Consider the following 22,028-nt stretch of genomic DNA (forward strand, 5'->3'; position numbering starts at 1 on the left):
TTCATGCATGAATTATGATAACCTCAGTTAGGATTTTTTTTTTCCCCCAATTGTTTTTATTCATCTTTAGGCGTGAAAAACAAGGTTTGAACTTTATTTTATTTCAACCCATTTTTCTAAAAAATATATTTACATGTCCACTGAGATGGCCACCATGCATTTTGCTCTAGAAATATGGATTTAACAAACAAATGGATAAAATGATATACAGTGTATTGAACTGTGAAATGTGATGTGAACTATAAAATAAAATAATTGATGCATAAATAATTCAAACAGCATTGAGGGATTCACTCTCCTGTATAGATTCCCAAGTCTCTCAGATGACATATTTTCAAGAACAGCAGCAGTAATAGCCTAATTGTGGTCAATGAATTGTAGCTGAAATATAGCTGGTGATGCATGATGTGCACTTTAGTGGACATGAGATTAATCATAATTGCCTCCCAATATAACATCAATACTCGGAAAATTTTGCAATTGCATGACTCCTTAGATGTTCCTCGATGTCACCATATTTTTCTTTCCTGCAAAGGTCTCTTTTTTATAGAAGGTTTGAACAAAAGAAAATGAGCTACTTGGTGTTTCTGGCTGCCTACCGGCCATCTTGGTTTGACTCTTTTTTAAAGAATTTGCAATGGCTAGTGAAGTATCTGATCTGATATGGGTTCTGGTGGTTGTTGACCATAGAGTGAACTTTTAACTAACAGGAGGTAGTAAGTACTGAGGAATGTGTTTTTCGGCTCCAGAAATCCTATGCTGTGTTGACCTTGGGGTCCACTGTTAACCTATAGCTGATTTGTGACCCTTAGGAAATGCACAGAAGGGAGGTCTTGTCTGAGGAGTTATCACTTCTTAGAGGGGATGTAAACCAGATGCTGTAATTCTATACGTTGCCAGAAGGTATAAAAACTGACCGTTGGTCTTTGTTCGAGGAGGATCACTGGGCGACATCCTTCCAGACAACTCCTGTCTGTACGATACTGTTCTTTCTTTTAATAAAGTTCTTATTAAGAAAGTCAGTGTCAACGGGCGTTTCTTCTCCACCTGAACATCACGGACATCAGAGAAACAACGACACTAGCCAATCACTGGCAGTGGAAGAAATGATGCAATAGGATCCACTGTAGTGGCTCATGCACATACTAGAAAACAGCTTTAGAAGAGCTGCACACTGTCATGACCTCTATGCATGGAAGGGTTAAAGGCATCAATAATGAACACAACACAAATAAATTGCTATCATATTACAATTCTGCATAATACACAGTGGAGAATCACAGTGATATTGTAATAATTGAAGGTATTTTTAATTGTTACTGTATTTTTGCTATATTTTTACTATATTTTTACTGTATTTTTCCTATATTTCTTACTGTCTTTTTACTATATTTTTACTGTATTTGTACTATATTTTTTACTGTCTTTACTATATTGTTACTGTATTTTTCCTATATTTTTATGACATTTTTTGCAATATTTTTACTATATTTTTGGTTGTATTTTTACTATATATTGTACAGTAGTTTACTGTATTTTTTAGTATATTTTTACTGTATTTTTTACTGTATTTTTACTGTATTTTTATGAGTCTGCTGTCATCTAATCTCTCATGTCAGATCATGTCACAGGAGGGGGCGCTACTGACCTCTGGTGGACACAGGCGGTAACGACACGTCATTATTATTAACTGTATAGCTGGCGACATTACAGATGAGCAGCACTTCCTGTTCATCTTCAACGTAAAAGCATCTTTCTTTATTGTACATTTTATGTCAAACGTATTACTAAGCGATTTTGGTCGATTCAGAAGGATCTCTGGTGTAAACCAAGTCCGTAATTTAACGACAGCTAGCTTCTCCACTTGCTCCAATTACTTTTGTTGTAGTCTGAGTCACGTCCTAACAGGAAATGAATCCACAATGTAGCTAATGACAATCTATAGCTGCATCTCCGTGATGGCAGCGTTAGCGAGCTAGCAGCTAATCAGAAGCTAGTGACAAGCTAACTCCAGCGCTACCAGCAGCGTCTCTTTAAAAGGTGCTGATCACGATATCAGGCTGAAACATTAGACCCGGGACAGGAAACGGAGCTAGAGCTCTGTGTCTTGGAGAGAATTGATTTTAGAACTACGCATGTTAAAGGTATTAGTCCGTGTCATAACAAACCCTCGTTAGCACTTCCGCTAGCTCTGCTAACACTTCCGGTCACGAATGCATTTGTACATTAGCTATAACGTGTTTATTTTTGAACGTATAGTGACAACAAACACAATTTGAGGGAGTCGATAAGCTAGTGGTCCTTAAATAGATTTTGGTTCATACTGCAGATTCTTCTGAGTCTCACAAAACCACGTTTTAGCATAAGAGCATTCCAAAAGTTTTACGTTTTGAAACAGGAAGTGGTACTCATCTGCAATGTCGCCAGCTTTGCCTCAAATAATAATAATAATAATAATAATAATAATAATAATAATAATAATAATAATAATAATAATAATAATAATAATAATAGTGTCGTTACCACCTGTGTCCGCCAGAGAGCAGTAATGTGTACAGTAAAGATAATTTCACAAGACTTGAAGCCTAAATATGCTTAATTTTCTCTGATGGAAAGAAAACTAATGAATTCTTTCTGTTTTTAACGTTTCTGGCTGATAATTGAGTCCTTCTGGTGATAATTCTGGTCGTTATAAGTGTGTATGTGTGTGAAATGAGGGCTTTTTATCACTTCTTTAAAATTATTTCTATTTTATATTTCCCACTTTTCTGTGTTTCCTTTATAAATGGACAATATCCGACCTAAACGTGAGATGTATGTTTAAAATACTATGATTTTAGTTTCTGAGCTCAGATGTAAAAAATGTGTTTTGTTTTTTACTTATTTAAAAAAAATTCTACTGTATGTTTTCCTTTTTTTGATATTTTTCAAATATATCAGTAAAAATGTATAAATTTATAAAGAATAATTGGAGATTGGAGGTTTTTGCATGGATGATTTATATGAAATGTTCTTATCAGTGTTTGGAGTATTTGTGAAATGTTTTAGTAAAATATTGGACTGAAACAGATTTTTATTTTCTATTTTCATTTTGATTCTAAACAGCACAGAATCTGAAAGAAAGTGAAATGTAAGAGTTTTTTTGTGTGTGTTTTTGTCTTTGTTAGGCCATAAAACAAGTTTACTCGTGTTGTCGTGGTGTTTTGGGCACTAAAAATGTTTGTTTTTCCACTGACAATAAAGAATCTAATCTAATGGAACGTGTTCTCTCTGACTGGAGTTCAGGTTTCGTTGAATCAGTTTACACTCAGAAAGTCCGATTTTGTCAAACCTTGTTCCCACAACAACAACAGGAAGCTGCAGAATTTATGCAACAAAAGCCTTTTTTTTAAAAAAAATCCTCTTCCAGCTTCTGATGGTTTTAATAAAATGATCTTTTAGTATTTCTCTGTGTTTTCCAGCGTTTTGATTTATAAACCAGGAGCTGCTTCACTGAGGAGACTCTTTTAGTTTTCAGGTAATATGATGGTGAAGAAAATGTGTTACTGCAGTAAAGATTCCACTGAATTATTATTTGATCCATGAACTTGTCATCAGAATCCCTCAGTTCTTCTCCAGTTTGTTGCTGCTGTCGGTGTGAACAGGTGAGCTCCAGGTGAACAGGTGATGTCAGCAGCAGGTCAGTCTGTGATTGGAGCAGTAAAACTCATCTACATGAAATTAAATGTTATGCTAATGTAAATGCACTCATGTGACATAAACTGTGAAGTCCACTCTAAACTGTATTAAGGCTTAGAGCCAGGATTTTTAACTTTTGTATCTCTGTGTTCCCCCCGCTGACCTGAGCAGGTGGTACGTTCCACTCAGACACACCTGACGGGATCAAACCACCAACACACATGCCACACAGCTCCACTTTATTTAACCTTCACCTAGTTTTATTGATCTTTTCATGGTTTCTTCATCTTTGAATGAATATTTTTGGCACTAAATGTGAACTTTTTGAACGGACTCTGCTCGTCAGATGGAGGAACGTCGGGGAGTTTGTTGGAAGATTCAGGTGAGAGGAAACAGAAGTAGGATGTTAGACAGGATTGATCTGCTGTCCTATCTTCATCAGACACTGATGCTGTGGCTGAACGTCAGGTCAGATCAGATCAGCAGCACCTGATGTGCATCAAGAAACATCATGTTTCTTGATGCACATCAGGCTCCAGGTGGTTAGAATATACTTGACTTGTTCATTTAAAGTGTTTTCCTCAAAACTCGACCAGCTTCATTAGAGTAAATCGTCATGATGTCGTGTTCAGATAATACCAAAGAGGAGGTTTGTGCTTTCTCTGCTTGAGGCTTAGAGCAGTTTAAAATAACAAATTTGAAGTTCTTACAAATGAATAATTAAGAAAAATCTCATCTGTTGTCAATCATGTTGGCACCGTCTGCAAAGATGAAGGCAGATAGAAGCACAAATGGGTGGTAATCAAGAAACATATTAACAAAAAAGATCACTAGAATAAGCACAGGTTATTTTTTGATGATGTTGAAATCACATTGTGAAAAAAAAACTCAGTTAAATTTTGATGATGCTATGAAAACATGGTAATTTAAGAAAAATAGGAGAAGTACATCTAATGAATCACTGTAACCAAGAACAGAGTTGAGGAGCTTGTATTTTGAGAATTTGTAAGTTTGCGTGTCAATAATTCATGTATGTTAGTATATTGTCCAAAAAGGAATTAAAACGTCACTGTTTGGTATGTCGCCTTAACCCATTCATGCATGAATTATGATAACCTCAGTTAGGATTTTTTTCCCCCCAATTGTTTTTATTCATCTTTAGGCATGAAAAACAAGGTTTGAACTTTATTTTATTTCAACCCATTTTTCTAAAAAATATATTTACATGTCCACTGAGATGGCCACCATGCATTTTGCTCTAGAAATATGGATTTAACAAACAAATGGATAAAATGATATACAGTGTATTGAACTGTGAAATGTGATGTGAACTATAAAATAAAATAATTGATGCATAAATAATTCAAACAGCATTGAGGGATTCACTCTCCTGTATAGATTCCCAAGTCTCTCAGATGACATATTTTCAAGAACAGCAGCAGTAATAGCCTAATTGTGGTCAGTGAATTGTAGCTGAAATATAGCTGGTGATGCATGATGTGCACTTTAGTGGACATGAGATTAATCATAATTGCCTCCCAATATAACATCAATACTTGGAAAATTTTGCAATTGTATAACTCCTTAGATGTTCCTCGATGTCACCATATTTTTCTTTCCTGCAAAGGTCTCTTTTTTATAGAAGGTTTGAACAAAAGAAAATGAGCTACTTGGTGTTTCTGGCTGCCTGTCGGCCATCTTGGTTTGACTCTTTTTTTTTTTTTAAAGAATTTGCAATGGCTAGCCAATCACTGGCAGTGGAAGAAATGATGCAATAGGATCCACTGTAGTGGCTGATGTCCAACTATGCCATCAAAACTCATGCACATACTAGAAAACAGCTTTAGAAGAGCTGCACACTGTCATGACCTCTATGCATGGAAGGGTTAAAGGCATCAATAATGAACACAACACAAATAAATTGCTATCATATTACAATTCTGCATAATACACAGTGGAGAATCACAGTGATATTGTAATAATTGAAGGTATTTTTCTGCTGTTCTATCAAAAGTTGTCAGGAGAGGCAAAGAATTCTAAACTAAATAGTGACAGAGAAGAGGGGGAGAAATAAACTGATTTCAGAATGACGGAATGAGATCTATAACGAATGAAACACAGGTTTCAGGTAGTTTAGCTCCGCCCACTAAGACTGTCTCCGCCTGTCTTCTCTAACGTCCGCAGTTGAGACATAAACTCTGACTTGGTGACACTCAGACTCCCACTGGACTTTCCATTCAATTTACACATTTCTTCATATATGTATAAACACACACACACACACACACACAGATAAAACTACCAGAAATACATATATATATAATATGACCAACATATGACAAAAAACTACCATAAATATGAACAAAATGACCAAAATATGAGATGAAACTACCATAAATATGAACAAAATGACCAAAATATGAGCTAAAACTACCAGAAATATGTACAAAATGACCAAAATATGAGATGAAACTACCATAAATATGAACAAAATGACCAAAATATGAGCTAAAACTACCAGAAATATGAACAAAATGACCAAAATATGAGATGAAACTACCATAAATATGAACAAAATGACCAAAATATGAGCTAAAACTACCAGAAATATGAACAAAATGACCAAAATATGATTGGTTGATAATGTATCAGTGTTATTATTGATTATTGATGGGTTGCAGGGACAGAGATTTGTGTCTGAGTCTCTGCTGCCATCTATTGGTCCATCAACAACATGACTTTTCCCAGATTTAATCCCAGAGTCCTGACTTGTTAGTAGAATGATGAAGAGGTCAGAGGTCACAGCATGCAGTGTAAAAGTTCCAGAGAAGACATTAACTGCAGATTGTAAATTTGTAATAGTTTCTACATCATGACAAGTTGTTTTGATCATAGAGTTAAATACCAGATTGTTCAGTTACTAAATGACTGAATGTTGTGTTCCTTTGTAGACACTCTGGAAGTTGTCATGTGGAAATGATGAACTGAGGCATAAAACTGTTGAAATTTAACTTATTTTTCTGAAAACATTTCTGGTTGTTCATAATGTTTTTGTCAAAAGATAATTCCTCAAATGTGAACATTTTCAAAATGTGCTTTTTGCACTAAAACAAATGGAATAATTAGGAGTTGTGGTTATTTATAGGTTATTATGCTGTGGTTTTACTGGAGATCAGACTGGGCTGAATGTGGAACCTGGACTAGAATCAGTTTGACGTCCTGCTGCAGGGCTTTGAGGTAAAAGATTCACACTAAGTTGGATGATGAAAAGATGTTGAAAATATTAGGTCCATGTGACCACCACTGTTTCTCTCCCTGCTCAGATTTAGTTGCATGTTCTAGTTGGTGAAAGGTCAAAACTTCTACAAGCTTTGACAAAGTAAATGAGTACAAAATGAATAAATCAGTAACCCGCAGCTCTAACTTCCTACACGCTAAATGAGACTCCTAATACTGGACCTGCCCAAATTCATCACTGGAACTAAAAACTCCACATCCTGCCTGGACCCCATCCCCACTGACCTCCTCAAAAACTGCCTCCCTGTTATCTCCCCCCTCATCTCTAACATCATCAACACTTCCCTCAGTACTGGCTGTGTCCCCTCACCCCTCAAGCTCGCCTCTGTCTCCCCCATCCTCAAAAAACCTGGTTTGGATCCAACCTCCCCTCACAACTTCCGGCCCATCTCCAACCTCCCCTTCTTATCCAAAACATTAGAACGTGTCGTTGCTGCCCAGTTGAAAACTCATCTCACCTCCAACAACCTGTATGAAACCTTTCAATCCGGATTCCGCTCTCATCACAGCACTGAAACTGCTCTCCTCAAGGTCACCAACGATCTCCTCCTCTCCTCAGACTCTGGACAAGTCACCATCCTCATTCTTCTCGACCTCTCTGCAGCATTTGACACAATCAATCACTCCATCCTCCTGTCCCGCCTTCAATCCTCCATTAACATCACCGGCACCGCCCTCACCTGGTTCACATCATATCTCACAAATCGACAACAATTCATCAAGGTCAACAACTGCACATCCGCCACCGCCCCCCTGTCCCATGGTGTCCCTCAAGGATCAGTCCTTGGCCCCCTCCTCTTTATCCTGTACCTCCTTCCCCTCGGCAACATCATCCGCCGCCACAACCTACACTTCCATTGCTACGCCGACGATATCCAACTCTACATCTCCACCAACACCACCGCCACCACCACCCTCCCCTCTCTCTCCAGCTGCCTGGCCGACATTAAATCCTGGATGAGGAAAAATTTTCTCCTGCTAAACTGCGACAAGACTGATCTCATCTTTATTGGACCTAAATCACTCACACCATTTCCCCACCCCCCCATTACCATTGATAACACCACCCTATCTCCTTCTGCTCACATCCGCAACCTCGGTGTGATATTTGACAGCAACCTCACTTTTGAACCCCACATTAATCAGATCACCAAAACTGCCTATTTCCATCTCCGCAACATCGCCCGTCTCCGCCCCTTCCTCTCCTTCTCAGCCGCTGAAACCCTCATTCATGCCTTCGTCACTTCCCGCCTTGACTACTGCAATAGCATTCTCTTCGGCTCCACCTCCAAAGTTCTCAGTAAACTTCAACTTATTCAAAACTCTGCTGCCCGACTCCTCACCCGAACCTGTTCTCACGACCATATCACCCCCGTCCTGCAGAACCTCCACTGGCTCCCCATTTCACACCGCATCCAGTACAAACTGCTTCTCCTCACCTTCAAGTCCATCCATAATCTTGCCCCCTCTTACCTTACCGATCTGCTCCTCCCCTACACCCCCCCCAGGAATCTCCGTTCCTCCCACACAAACCTCCTCTCCATCCCGCACAGGACCAGCCGGCGACATTGGGGGGACAGAGCCTTCGCCATCGCCGCCCCCACACTCTGGAACTCACTCCCCCATGCCCTCCGTGACTGCACCAACCTCACCACATTTAAATCCCTTTTAAAGACTCACCTTTTTAGATCTGCTTTCCTTAAGTGATTCTGTATTTTATCTTGAACTTGTTTTACTATCTATTGATTTTAATTAACAATTTTGTTTTATCTTATTGTATTTTATGTACAGCGTCTTTGAGTTTTTGGAAAAGCGCTTTATAAATAAAATTTATTATTATTATTATTATTATTATTATTATTATTATTATTATTATTATTATTATTATTATTATTATTATTATTATTATTATTATTATTATTATAATATGTAGACGACGACTCATCTGCATTCCAGTATCCTCACTACCAAACTGTCCAGCAGCCAGAGAAAGATGAGCCAGTAGATGGAATGTCAAAGAATACCTGGATGTCCCTCTGTTTGGATTGGGAAGTATCCCAGCATGCTTTTCTGGCCATCCTGACCCACAATCCTTTGCAGTTACTTTGAGCATGAGTATAGACAAGCTGGATCTGCTGACAGATGACGGGTCATTTTCCACCACAGGAAGTTTAAAATGCATTATTCTGATGAAGCAGCATGTCCCAGCTGTACTCATGCTGAATAAAACACAACGGACCATGGGCTGTACTGAAAGTAAAAAGGATGAAGAACTGCATCAAACCTGCTTTCTGTGACTCTGTTTTTATTTTATCACCAGTAGGTTCCACTTCCAGGGTAACAGATGACATTTGTATGTATATATATATATATATATATATATATATATATATATATATATATATATATATATATATATATATATATATATATATATATATATATATATCTCAGTTTATGAGATTATGGTAATGCAGTGGACTTATATTTCTGCCATTTGGCTTCAGGTGTGTCTGATTAAACCCTCCATCACTGGTAGATGACTCTAGATATCAGGTGACTCCGTGCACGCCTCATTCTGCTCTGAGGGTTAGTGAATAGAAGTCCAACATGGACTCAATAATTATCACTATTATTGTTGCTAAAGGTACTGCATAGGTGTAAACATTATTTATTTAGCAAGAGATAGTACTTCTGTATCCTAAGAAAGTACAAGAAATGTGCAGAAAGTAGCTTTAAATGCATTTTTGAAGAGAAACAACAGTGTATACTGTACAATGGAATGGAAAACTACAACACTTCCTGGTCTCTAAGGCCTCCTTAATCCATGGTTTGTGTTTGTTGGTCTCTGATGTTAAATCCTCCCCCTGTCCCAGTCCATGATGTGCTTGTTTCTTTTACAGTGGTCCCTGATGGCTGATTTTTTTGTTTTCTTCATCTGCTTTTTCTTTTTGTCTTCTTGTGAGTCGTCCAGCTGTTTCCTTTATTCTGTCTGCTGTTCCTTTCTTCTTGTGTTGAATGATCTTCCAGTTTCTCCAGTGTATGTTTTATCGCATGATTTACACGGAGTTTCATATATGATGTTGCATTTTTTGTCTTTTGGATGGACTAATAGCTGCTGCAGTTTTCTATGTGGTTCTACTGCTGTGTTGATGTTGTGTTTTCTCATTATGGGATGTATGGGTTCTGTTGTCCCTCAGATATATGGAATGCTGATTATGCCTTTATTTTTATTGTCTGGTTTTTGTGTATGTTTTGTTTTTGTTTGTTTTAGTTTTTCTCTTTGTTTTTGGCTTGTTGTTTTCCTTTGTTTATGGCCCATATGGGATATTGGTAGTGTGTGAGTGAGTTCTGATGTGTTTTTCCTCCTCCTGTCTGTCTTTATCATCGGTTATGATGCTGGTCTGTTCTAATAGTGTTCTAACTGGTAGTTTGTGTTCTGTGGATGTTCTGATGTCCAGAGGAGGTTCTGGTCCGTTCTAATAGTGTTCTAACTGGTAGTTTGTGTTCTGTGGATGTTCTGATGTCCAGAGGAGGTTCTGGTCCGTTCTAATAGTGTTCTAACTGGTAGTTTGTGTTCTGTGGATGTTCTGATGTCCAGAGGAGGTTCTGGTCCGTTCTAATAGTGTTCTAACTGGTAGTTTGTGTTCTGTGGGTGTTCTGATGTCCAGAGGAGGTTCTGGTCCGTTCTAATAGTGTTCTAACTGGTAGTTTGTGTTCTGTGGGTGTTCTGATGTCCAGAGGAGGTTCTGGTCCGTTCTAATAGTGTTCTAACTGGTAGTTTGTGTTCTGTGGGTGTTCTGATGTCCAGAGGAGGTTCTGGTCCGTTCTAATAGTGTTCTAACTGGTAGTTTGTGTTCTGTGGGTGTTCTGATGTCCAGAGGAGGTTCTGGTCCGTTCTAATAGTGTTCTAACTGGTAGTTTGTGTTCTGTGGGTGTTCTGATGTCCAGAGGAGGTTCTGGTCCGTTCTAATAGTGTTCTAACTGGTAGTTTGTGTTCTGTGGGTGTTCTGATGTCCAGAGGAGGTTCTGGTCCGTTCTAATAGTGTTCTAACTGGTAGTTTGTGTTCTGTGGGTGTTCTGATGTCCAGAGGAGGTTCTGGTCCGTTCTAATAGTGTTCTAACTGGTAGTTTGTGTTCTGTGGATGTTCTGATGTCCAGAGGAGGTTCTGGTCCGTTCTAATAGTGTTCTAACTGGTAGTTTGTGTTCTGTGGGTGTTCTGATGTCCAGAGGAGGTTCTGGTCCGTTCTAATAGTGTTCTAACTGGTAGTTTGTGTTCTGTGGGTGTTCTGATGTCCAGAGGAGGTTCTGGTCCGTTCTAATAGTGTTCTAACTGGTAGTTTGTGTTCTGTGGATGTTCTGATGTCCAGAGGAGGTTCTGGTCCGTTCTAATAGTGTTCTAACTGGTAGTTTGTGTTCTGTGGGTGTTCTGATGTCCAGAGGAGGTTCTGGTCCGTTCTAATAGTGTTCTAACTGGTAGTTTGTGTTCTGTGGGTGTTCTGATGTCCAGAGGAGGTTCTGGTCCGTTCTAATAGTGTTCTAACTGGTAGTTTGTGTTCTGTGGGTGTTCTGATGTCCAGAGGAGGTTCTGGTCCGTTCTAATAGTGTTCTAACTGGTAGTTTGTGTTCTGTGGATGTTCTGATGTCCAGAGGAGGTTCTGGTCCGTTCTAATAGTGTTCTAACTGGTAGTTTGTGTTCTGTGGATGTTCTGATGTCCAGAGGAGGTTCTGGTCCGTTCTAATAGTGTTCTAACTGGTAGTTTGTGTTCTGTGGGTGTTCTGATGTCCAGAGGAGGTTCTGGTCCGTTCTAATAGTGTTCTAACTGGTAGTTTGTGTTCTGTGGGTGTTCTGATGTCCAGAGGAGGTTCTGGTCCGTGTGTGTGGGTTTCCTGTAAACTGTTATTTTGATGCTGCTGTCTTCTCTGTGGTGAATGTTCATGTCCAGGAATGAAATGGTCCGGTTTATTTCCTCTTCGTGTGTGGATTGTATGTTTCCCGTGTCGTCCATGTTGTTCAGATGATCAGTGAGTTCTTGTGTGTGTCCAGATTTTATTATTTCCAGGATGTCGTGGACGTATCTTCTCCAGAGTGTGGGTCTGCAGAGCAGGGATGGCTTTGGTTTCCAGGTCCTCCATGAAAAAGTTACTCATTATGGCTGAAAGTGGATCTTTTTTTCAACTTTATTTTACCAGGTAAGATCAGATGAGAACAGTTTCTCCTTTACAATGATGACCTGGCCAGATGTGTCATTGCTAAACCTGGTTTCTGACTGTAGATTATTCCTTTCAACTGAAAATAGGTGGATTTGGCAATAAACCGGAGTAATGTGATGATGTCGTCTACTGGGAGGTTTGTGTGTTTTTTCAGTGTCCTGTCCTTCATGAGTCGTTCCTGTACGATGTGTAATGTGACGTCTACGGGGTTTTAGTGATGAATGAAACTACATCATGTCATATGAATATCTCCTCTTTTTCTACTGTGATATGGTTTAGTTCTTGTCCAGTTGTTTGGAGTTCTTGCAGTGATGTTGTGATGTACCAAGGAGGGGTTTGATGATTTCTACCAGAGCTTTATAAAGGTTGTAGGTGACTGATCTGATGCTGTCCACTATGGGGTGCAGTGCAGTGTCTTTTTGTGTATTTTGGGTGTTCCATATATCTGGGGGGGGGGTAACATTGGCTGTGGGTATCAGATGGTTTTATGCTTCCTGTGGTATCTGTTTGGTTTCTAGTAGGGGTTTTAACACAGTTTTTAGGGTCCTTTTCTTTTGTTCTATGGGATGTTTTTTTCCAGTATTTCATTAAATTATCTGCTGCAGAGAGAAAAGGAATAAAAGGAGACAGAAATGAGGGCAAATGTGTTCAAAACAAGTTAAAACATCATGCAAAATGCCTCAAAACCTGCTCAAAAACAATAAAAACTGACTCTGAAATGACTCAAAAGCTCGAAATTTGTCTAAACAATTTACAATATTGTGCAAAATACCTCAAAACAAGATAAAAAACTGACTTGAAATTCTTTGAAATGACTAAAGAAAATCTAAATTTGTCCAAAACAACTTAAAATATTGTACAAAATTCCTCAACATAAAAACTGACTTGAAATTGTATGAAATGACTTAAAAGCTCAAAATTTGTCCAAAACAAGTTAAAATATTTGTCTCATAATCAAAATGTATCATGACCTGCTCAAAATGATAAAAACTGGCTTGAAATTGTCTGAAATGACTTAAAAGGTTAAAATTCAACCAAAATGACTTAAAATTTTCCCAAAACTAATTAAAGTTCTGCACAAAATCACTGAAAACTTCAGTCTTGACTCATAATGTGTCCAAATGCATAAAGTTCCTGCTGTTGGGCCTGAATTTTAATACAGGTGTAACCAGGTGGTAAACAGAGGCAAGTAAATATCCTGAAAACCACTGAAATCCCTGTTTGTGACTCTTCTGCTGATTGTCATTTTGGACAGCAGGGGGCGTATTGTTATTGTTGTATTGGGGGTAGTTTTGAGGTCAAAGGGCAAGATACTGGAAGTGGTGGGAACAGAACAAAGGGTTACTGGTTACTGTGGGACAGTAAGAAAATGTAAATAATACCGTGCTATGAAAGACTGAATTATGAAATACAGTGACAGGGTGGTAAATTGTTATTTGCATTAAAAATCCACTTTATGTCCGTGTACTGTGCTGAGGAGTACCGACAGTTAGAGCAGTGGTTCCCAACCTGTTTGGCTTGGAGCCCCCCCTATAAGCTGCACTCCAGCCCCCAGCGGGCGTAACTCCATCTTTAGCAGAGAAACCAAGCTCCAGCAGTGTTTGTCCATCATACATGAGCAGCGACTTGATTTGTTGAGTGCCGAGGGTGAACTACAATAAAATCATCAACAAAACTGACAGTGAGAGACAAGCTGCCACACACACTGGCACCATCTTGACCCAAGCTGATCAATCATGATGTTCTTAGTTCCATGAAATATGAATGTATTATTATATGCATTGTGTTTTTGTGTTGGTTAATGATGAGATATTTCTAACTGCTTTTGTGTTACTGCAGTATGTGTTTAGAACAGAGGCTTATAGAGGGCAGTGTGGTAACTGTGGGTTTTATTTGCCCACTAGGTGCCACAGCCGTATGTTTCTGTTTTTAGTGCTATTTCTGGTGCTGTTTCTCATATTTCTACTAATGTGTTGCGCCATAGGTTTTTGTAAAACACAATTCATTGTATAAATTCTATTAGATGTAAATAACTTGGGAAACAAAGAACCCCCACAAATTTAATTTGAAGTATTGGTTTCTGATTTAACCCGGCTTCAAATCTAATGTTAGACTCAGTGTTAAATCCACAAACAGAGAGACTTTTGGTGACTTTTCAGAGCGTAATTTAACATAAACTCAGAGTTTTGATGACTTTTCTGTTTGGATTTTAACATAAACTCAGACTTTTGGTGATTTTTCTGTTTGGATTTTAACATAAACTCAGACTTTTATTGACTTTTCAGAGCGTATTTTAACATAAACTCAGACTTTTGGTGACTTTTCAGAGTGTATTTTAACATAAACTCAGACTTTTATTGGCTTTTCAGAGCGTATTTTAACATTCGGAGCTCTAACTCAGACTTTCCTCTCTTCTCCAGCATTAAAACTTTGTCTGCAGAGAGAAAAGAACGACTCCATTTTTTTGCCAGACTGGAGGATGTTGGAGGGAGTCTGTTAATCTCTCTGGACCTGACATTTGAAAACCTCCACCTCTCCTCACCCTCCCAGCCCACTGATGTGAGGAAATCCAGCTCTGAACAGACTGAACTCCTAAATCCCTCCTGGAAGCTTCACCCTGAACAGACAACTGCAACGCCGTGGTAACGGGCAGATTACAGGTAACAGGTGTAAACTGTTAGTAACACTCAGAGTCACGTGATGCTGCTCCGTTTATGTAGCGAGGTAGAAAATAAGGACGGGAAGCCGCCACATTTAACAGATCAGAGTTTCCACAGACCAACAGTTCACTCTATTTATGCACTCTGAGAGGAAATTTATCGCTTATTTCTGTCAACCAAACTGGGTCAACATCATAATGTAGCATCAACTTCACATCACGTGGAATTTACACTGGAATTTATAAAGAAGCTGAGAGAAAACTGAATTCAAGTCGAGCTAACTTAACCTTCCTGTTGTCTTGATTTACAGGCACCAAAAAATATTGTTACCTTGTCTGAAAAAAAAATCAGCAAAAAAAATCCCCATATTTCTGAATATTTTGCAAAACCTTCAGGAAGAAAATTCCAATAATTCCTTAAAAGTTTCCTTTAAAAGTTTTATTCATAAAAAATTTCCTAAATTTGGCAAGAAAAATCTTGTAAATATATTTAAAAAATGAGTAAAAATCTTCCCAAAAAATACTAAAAATATCCAGTGATTTTATATATATATATATATATATATATATATATATATATATATATATATCAATAAAACTTGTAATATTTTAAGAGCATTCATAAAAAAAATCTGCGAAATTTGCTGGATTTTAGTTGATTTTGTTGTGAATGTTCTGAAGCATTGTAACATTTCCTTTAGCTGTAAACTGTCTGAAAATGACAAAAAAAGATGAAACTTGGTGCAAAATTACTCACAAATTTCTCCTAATGAGATAAAACTTTGACAAACTGACTTGAAATTATCTGAAATTACCCATGATTTGTCCAAAAAAATTAAGAATTTGTGCATAAGTGGATTAAAAAGTGAATTCAAATTGAAGTGAATTCAAATTGAGGTATCTCTATTCTTCTATTTGCTTGTTTGGACTCAACAATTAAGACAATTTCACCAGTTTTACTCAAGATTTGGCAAAAGTTCAACTAAAATAACTGGAAACTGATCAAAATGAATCCAAATGACTTGATTTGCTCAAAAAAGCGGAATCTTTGTGCAAAATGATCCAAAAACTTTTTCTAATTGACTAAATTGTATAAAATTACCCAAACATTTGCCCAAAAAGATTCAAAATGTATGCGATAAGTTGATGTGATCTTCTTGTTAAGCACATTTAACTTCTAGAATTAGGGTTAGGGTTTTAGGAATCTAACGTTCCTAAAACTGAAACGTTGTCCATCCTCCAGACGGATCTGAAGACCCGACCGGCCTCTGGGGCGGCATTTGGTGAAGTTATCTCTGGAGGCTGCTGGAGGATAAATGTGGAGATCTGCAGATAGAAGCCAAGAAGATGAACGGAGCTGGAGAGGAAGAAGATCTACAGTGGTGTTCAAAATAATAGCAGTCCCACATCACTTTATCAGGAGCGTCAGTGTTGATTTAACTTATTTCTGTAAGTTATACCTTGAAAAAAGAAACGGGGTGCTGGGGGGAGGAGGGGAGCAGGGCCATGCAGAGACCTTTGGAGGGGCAGGTGCTCAAAGTTAAAAGGGGGCACATGGAGCAAGAATTTGAAACATCATACAGAAACATACGTCATAATACAAGGTGCAGCAGTGGCTAAGTCTCAGGACTGCTGATCAGAAGGTCATTGGTTCAAACTCTGACCTGTGATGTAGTGTATTTGAGAAAAATTATTATTTTGAAGCTGAATTTACATCATCATTAGACACTGGACTGTTTAACTGTGGCTACTCTTCCTGGAGTCCTTGCTTTTAAATTTCATACCTTTTCCAGACATGTACTGTAGAGCCACGGATTTGCTCCATGGTGCTGATTCATAATCTGCCCTTTATTATTCGTAGTGCTAATAATAAATTTAAAAAAAATAATTAAATGATATAGAAATCATGTATTTAAATGTATTTGTACTTTTATTCAGTTTGACTATCCACTTTGCACAAGACAGTGTCGTAGTTTCTCTTAGACCTCAAGGATGTGCAGATGTTGAAGGAAACGTCCATTGACACTGTTGCTTTTATAATATAATTTTATAATATAAAAAGGCAGCATCTGAACAGGCACCATGGTCTGCCTGTGGAGAGTTTCCCAGCCACTATGAAAATCTCACAGAATAATAGTATGCACTCACTTATATAGGTTCGTGTATGGGAACACAACATAACGTATGGCTTCCTTCAATAACAGGCCCCACTTCACTTTGCAGATTTCCCAAGCACAGAAGCCTCTTCAACATAAACATTCCCAGAACCAAAACAGAAAAGCATATATTTCATGTCAGAGACTACCGGTTTACGTAGGGAAAAAAGAAATGTAAGTTTTCCCACAAATTGCTGGTTAGCTACTAGAACAGACAAAACTGATTCCATTCTACTAACTTATCAGCTAATACATGTCTCAGATCAGATACTACAACAGCAAAGTTATAAAAGTTATATATTTTCTATTTATGCATATTATATTTAATTTGTCTATATATACAAATGTTATAAACAAGTACTGATATCTTTAAATGAGAGGTTGAGAAAATCACAATTCAAATTCTTCTAATTATTATTGTATTTATACTGCAATAGTCCAAAATTATGTGAAAATGCATGTACGTAGTTTCAGTGAAATAACATAACCTCTGTCTCATTGCCTCTAGAAACAGGAAACACACTGCAACTCACTGACAGTAAAATAATACATCTCTCTGATGCACTTTGCCCATGACAACAGAAACATACAGAAACAAAAAGAAGCCTGGCAGACTTTATCCTCTCAGCAGCTGTGTGGTTAACTAGCGGCTAGAACTGATGACAGGTGTGTGTGCAGAGTCAGACACACACACACAGGATGCTCACTTCATCAGTCATCTTGCAAAAATACACCGTACATAAACGAATCCCGCTGCAGAACCTCCTCTCCATCAGGACCATCAGTTGTTGATGTCCTCCCTCGGGTCTCCGGTTTCTAGACTAGCGGCGCTAGCGCAGAGCTACAGGGAACATCTGGACCCCTCAGAGCAGTGGGGGACGTCTACGTAGATCACGTGACCGACCGACGGTAGATCTGAATTATTTTTAGTTTTGTTTTATTTATTATTTTGGTCCTCAGAGACTTTTACACACACACACACACACACACACACACACACACACACACACACACACACACACACACACACACATACACATACACATACACATACACACACACACACGCACACACACTTACAAATAAAAACAAAATTAAATAGAATTTAAAAAAACAACTTTGACAACAGGGCACTTTGGGCATCAAGGAGCAAAGGGGCAGGTGCTTCGACCCCTCCGCCTCCACCTCCCCTGCTGAAGAAATACCATAATCTTGGGATTAATCAAAAATAAAACCCTAACTCTATGATATACAAGAACTGTCGACCTCACCTGTTGTCTAAACTGGACAAACCACAGTATTTCAACCCCAACTTAATTATTGACAAAACAATATAGAAAACAGCGGCGGACTACTTCCAGCTGCGGAGGGACACCCTTTTCCAGCTAGCTGCAATCTGACGCAGTGACGCAGCAGAGTGCAACTGACCAGGGCGGAGGGATACGTCATTCTGCTGGGAGAAGAGACACAGCGAGGAGGTAAGTTATCTTCTGAAAGTGCTTTTGAGTTTTTGTTGATAAAATTTAATAACAATGGCAGTTTCTTCTGTGATAAAATGGAATAAAATCAGCACATTGACAGAGCTTTGCGAATATGACTACATTTCCGTGTTTTTCTCTATGCTAATCCATCGCGTTAATCAAAGTTTGAAATGGCGCATTAGTAAACTACACCACTGTTGTCAATGGCGGACATTTTAGTTGAGGGGCGTTCATTTAGGTTAGAAATGCTTCCAACAAGACAGGAGCAATAAAAAAAAAACTTTGGAATTCAACATTTGCCTGCAAGCAACTTCTGGCTAATGTTACCCTTTTGTTAGCTAGCTAGTTTGCACACAGTTAAAGTTGTGCCGGTATGCCCGCGAAACTGAGCTCCCCTCCCCTCCCCCCCTCCCCCCCGGATCAAAGGGGCCGCTACTTGTCCATCTGCGGTAAGTTTTAACTTGTGAAATAACACGTTAATGAAGTCTAAAGACTTGGACGCTTATATTTACTGCATATAGTCAACGTATTTGTCGATGGTCCGAGTGTTTGAGGGGAGGCATTTGTGTTTGTACAGCATATAGTAATGAAACGAGCTGAAATACTGTGAATTTCTTGCATTCACGCTGTTTATCTACCATCGCTCTCTCTCTCTCTATTCATCCTCTTGCTCGCTCTATCACAACAGAGCTCCTCTACCGCAGCTGCTCTGGGGATGAAGATCTCTGTCAGGGTGCAGCACTGTCTGAACTGTGTGGCTTGTCTAGTTTATCTTTCTCTACTTTTACTAATTACCCTACAGTCTACAGTTAATCTGGTGGTTATTAAATTGATTATTCCATAAAAGGTCAGAAAATAATATTGATGTAGTTCTTTTTTTTTAATTCCAAAGTATTTTTATTGTTTTTCACATGAAAATATCAGTACATTTGTATAAATCAATGGCTCACAAGGTCTTCTTATCCCTCTGGCTATGTTCAAAAACAACATCCATTCAGTTTGTTTGTGGCCATTTTTGGCTCCCAACATACTGAGTCTGTAATTTTTTAGATTTTTTATCTTTTTTGCTACTTTTACTGCATAAAGTTTTTAACTAACATCAATTCTTATCATACATATAAAATATTCATTTATTTTAATATTTTTAACTCTTCAAATGCCAGTTTGTTTGCACAAAGCACTTGTTGAAAAACAACCTCAGAAATGACCATTATCTATATTCCCAGTGCTATCGGTTTTTCTTGTTTTATTAATAGCAGTCTGAGATATGTAATTCATTAACAGCAACACTGATTATGATGCATTATTATTTTTGAGCATAGAGAGGGTTAGCCTAACCCTAACCCTTCCTCTCAGCGTGTTCGTGGCCAAAAATGGCCACCCCGTTTGTATTCTCAAAATGCTTTAAAATTTATATATATTTTTTAAAAATTCCACTTTCATCAGCTTAATTTTTCAAATTTGCATCAGTTGTGATCATGAAAACCAAAATTTCATTCAAATTCAGAATTTTAACCCTTTAAATGCCTTTTAGATCACATAATGCTAATGATCTAAAAGGGGAGAAACGCATAAAATCACATTTTTTTAACCAACTAGTACATGCTTCCTGATTTAGTTTTTAAGCATAATTGCAGCTATATGAATGTCAAAAAACAAAAAAACTCCCTCTCAGCGTGTTCGTGGCCAAAAATGGCCACCCCCTGTTTGCAGTCTCAAAATGCTTTAAAATTAATATATATAAAAATATTTTTCCACTTTCACCAACTTGATTTTTAAAATTTGCATCAGTTCTGGCCATGAAAACCAAAAACCAGAATTTTGACCCTTTAAATGCCTGTTAGATAACATAATGATTTATAAAGGGAGAAAAGCACAAAATCACTTTTTTAAATAAAAATAATACATGCTGCCTGATTAATTTTGCTAAATGTTTGTCAATAATTAGCAGTATCAATGATTTTTATGCATCATTAACTTTTTTGTGCACTGACAAAAAAAAGAAGAAAACTACCACCTTGTGTTTTTAGAAAATGCAGTAAAAAAAAATACCGCATTATTTATTACTCTCAACAGTCAAGTTTTTAAAATTAGAATCAGTCCTGACCACGAAATCCAAAATTTCTTTCAGCTTCAGAATTTTAAATCTTTAAATTTGATTTGAGAAAAAAATGCACAATACTTGTTTACTTTGAAAAACAACAACATTTATTTTTATAGAGGGGTGGTACTGGATTGAAATGCAGGGTCTCTTTATTAGTGGGAAACCAAAGAATTTTCCCATTATGAGATATCCATTCAGCCGCCAGCTCCTCTGTATCTGCCATTACCTGTAGCTGTGTTTTTTTGTTTAACCGCTGTGTCTGTATTGTCCTCACCCCCTGAGGAGGAAGAATCAGGTACTGGCTGGTACTCCTCATCATCAGTAGAGTGGTGCTGTCATCCTCTGAGGAGGATGTGTCCTCATCTTCACGAGAGGATGTGTCCTCATCTTTGGTAGATGTCGTCTCTTCAAGTGCAGTGGATTTCTCCCCATCTTCGCTCTCTGATCACATCACAAACTCAAGTGCTTGAAGCAGTGAATATGACCTTCTCGCCATCTTGCCAGAGTAAAAATGATCTGGGAGCTGTTGGGCTGCTGATAGCATTAGTACTGACTGCACCTGCATAAAGTCCAGGACAGATTTCTAAACAGTGTCGTAGATTGTTTTTGTTTGCCCTGCAGCTGCATCTTTGCAAGATGTCCTGTTATTTTTTTTTGGAGACTAGATATTTGGGTGTCTGAGGTCTATTCTGTAGTTGTGTGTGGCACTTTTTATGAAAACAACAAAGCTACAGTTGCTTTCAACATGTGCATCAAAGTCAAGTTTGCCTGGGACACTCAAAGCTCAACAGCCTGCATCAGCAGAAATTCACTGCAAGCTGGATCTAAGATGCAATAATTTATTTCTCTCTACATTTTTTTGTGCTGCAATTTCATGTACAGACACACTTTTCATTATCTGACATCCTTAAGATCACACCTGTGTCAGAATTGTGTCATTCATTTACTCCATTGGAGGGCAGTAAGCCATCATACACCCCTATTGGAAACTAAGAATATTACATGAAATTGCTCCTTTGGCCAAAAATAGACAAATGACATAATCTGGTAGAAAACATTAAAAACTACAATTTTGAAATGTTGAGTTAGGAATGAAAGCAATTTTACCCAACTTGTATGCTTTAGTACTGTGAATAACAAGGAATGAAAAAATGTAGTTTACATGGGTTTCAATTGGCCAAAAATGGCCATGATGGAGCCAAGAGGTACAATTGTATGTATACAGTATATGAGCTGAAGAAGAGCTAAGAGCTGAAGTTAAAAAATTGAAAGATCTGAAAAGAATCCAGACCCCAAGGAAATTTCATTCCATTTGCATTAACACAGCTGAAATGGTCAAAAAAAGAAAGCAAAATTGATTCACATTATCCTTTTTCAAAACATGCAGCTCATTTTGGGTTTTTTTCTCTTGCAGTTGTATAAAGCAGCCATTTCATCA

The sequence above is a fragment of the Amphiprion ocellaris genome, chromosome 7, assembly GCF_022539595.1.
Source record: "Amphiprion ocellaris isolate individual 3 ecotype Okinawa chromosome 7, ASM2253959v1, whole genome shotgun sequence".
Classification (NCBI taxonomy): domain Eukaryota; kingdom Metazoa; phylum Chordata; class Actinopteri; family Pomacentridae; genus Amphiprion; species Amphiprion ocellaris.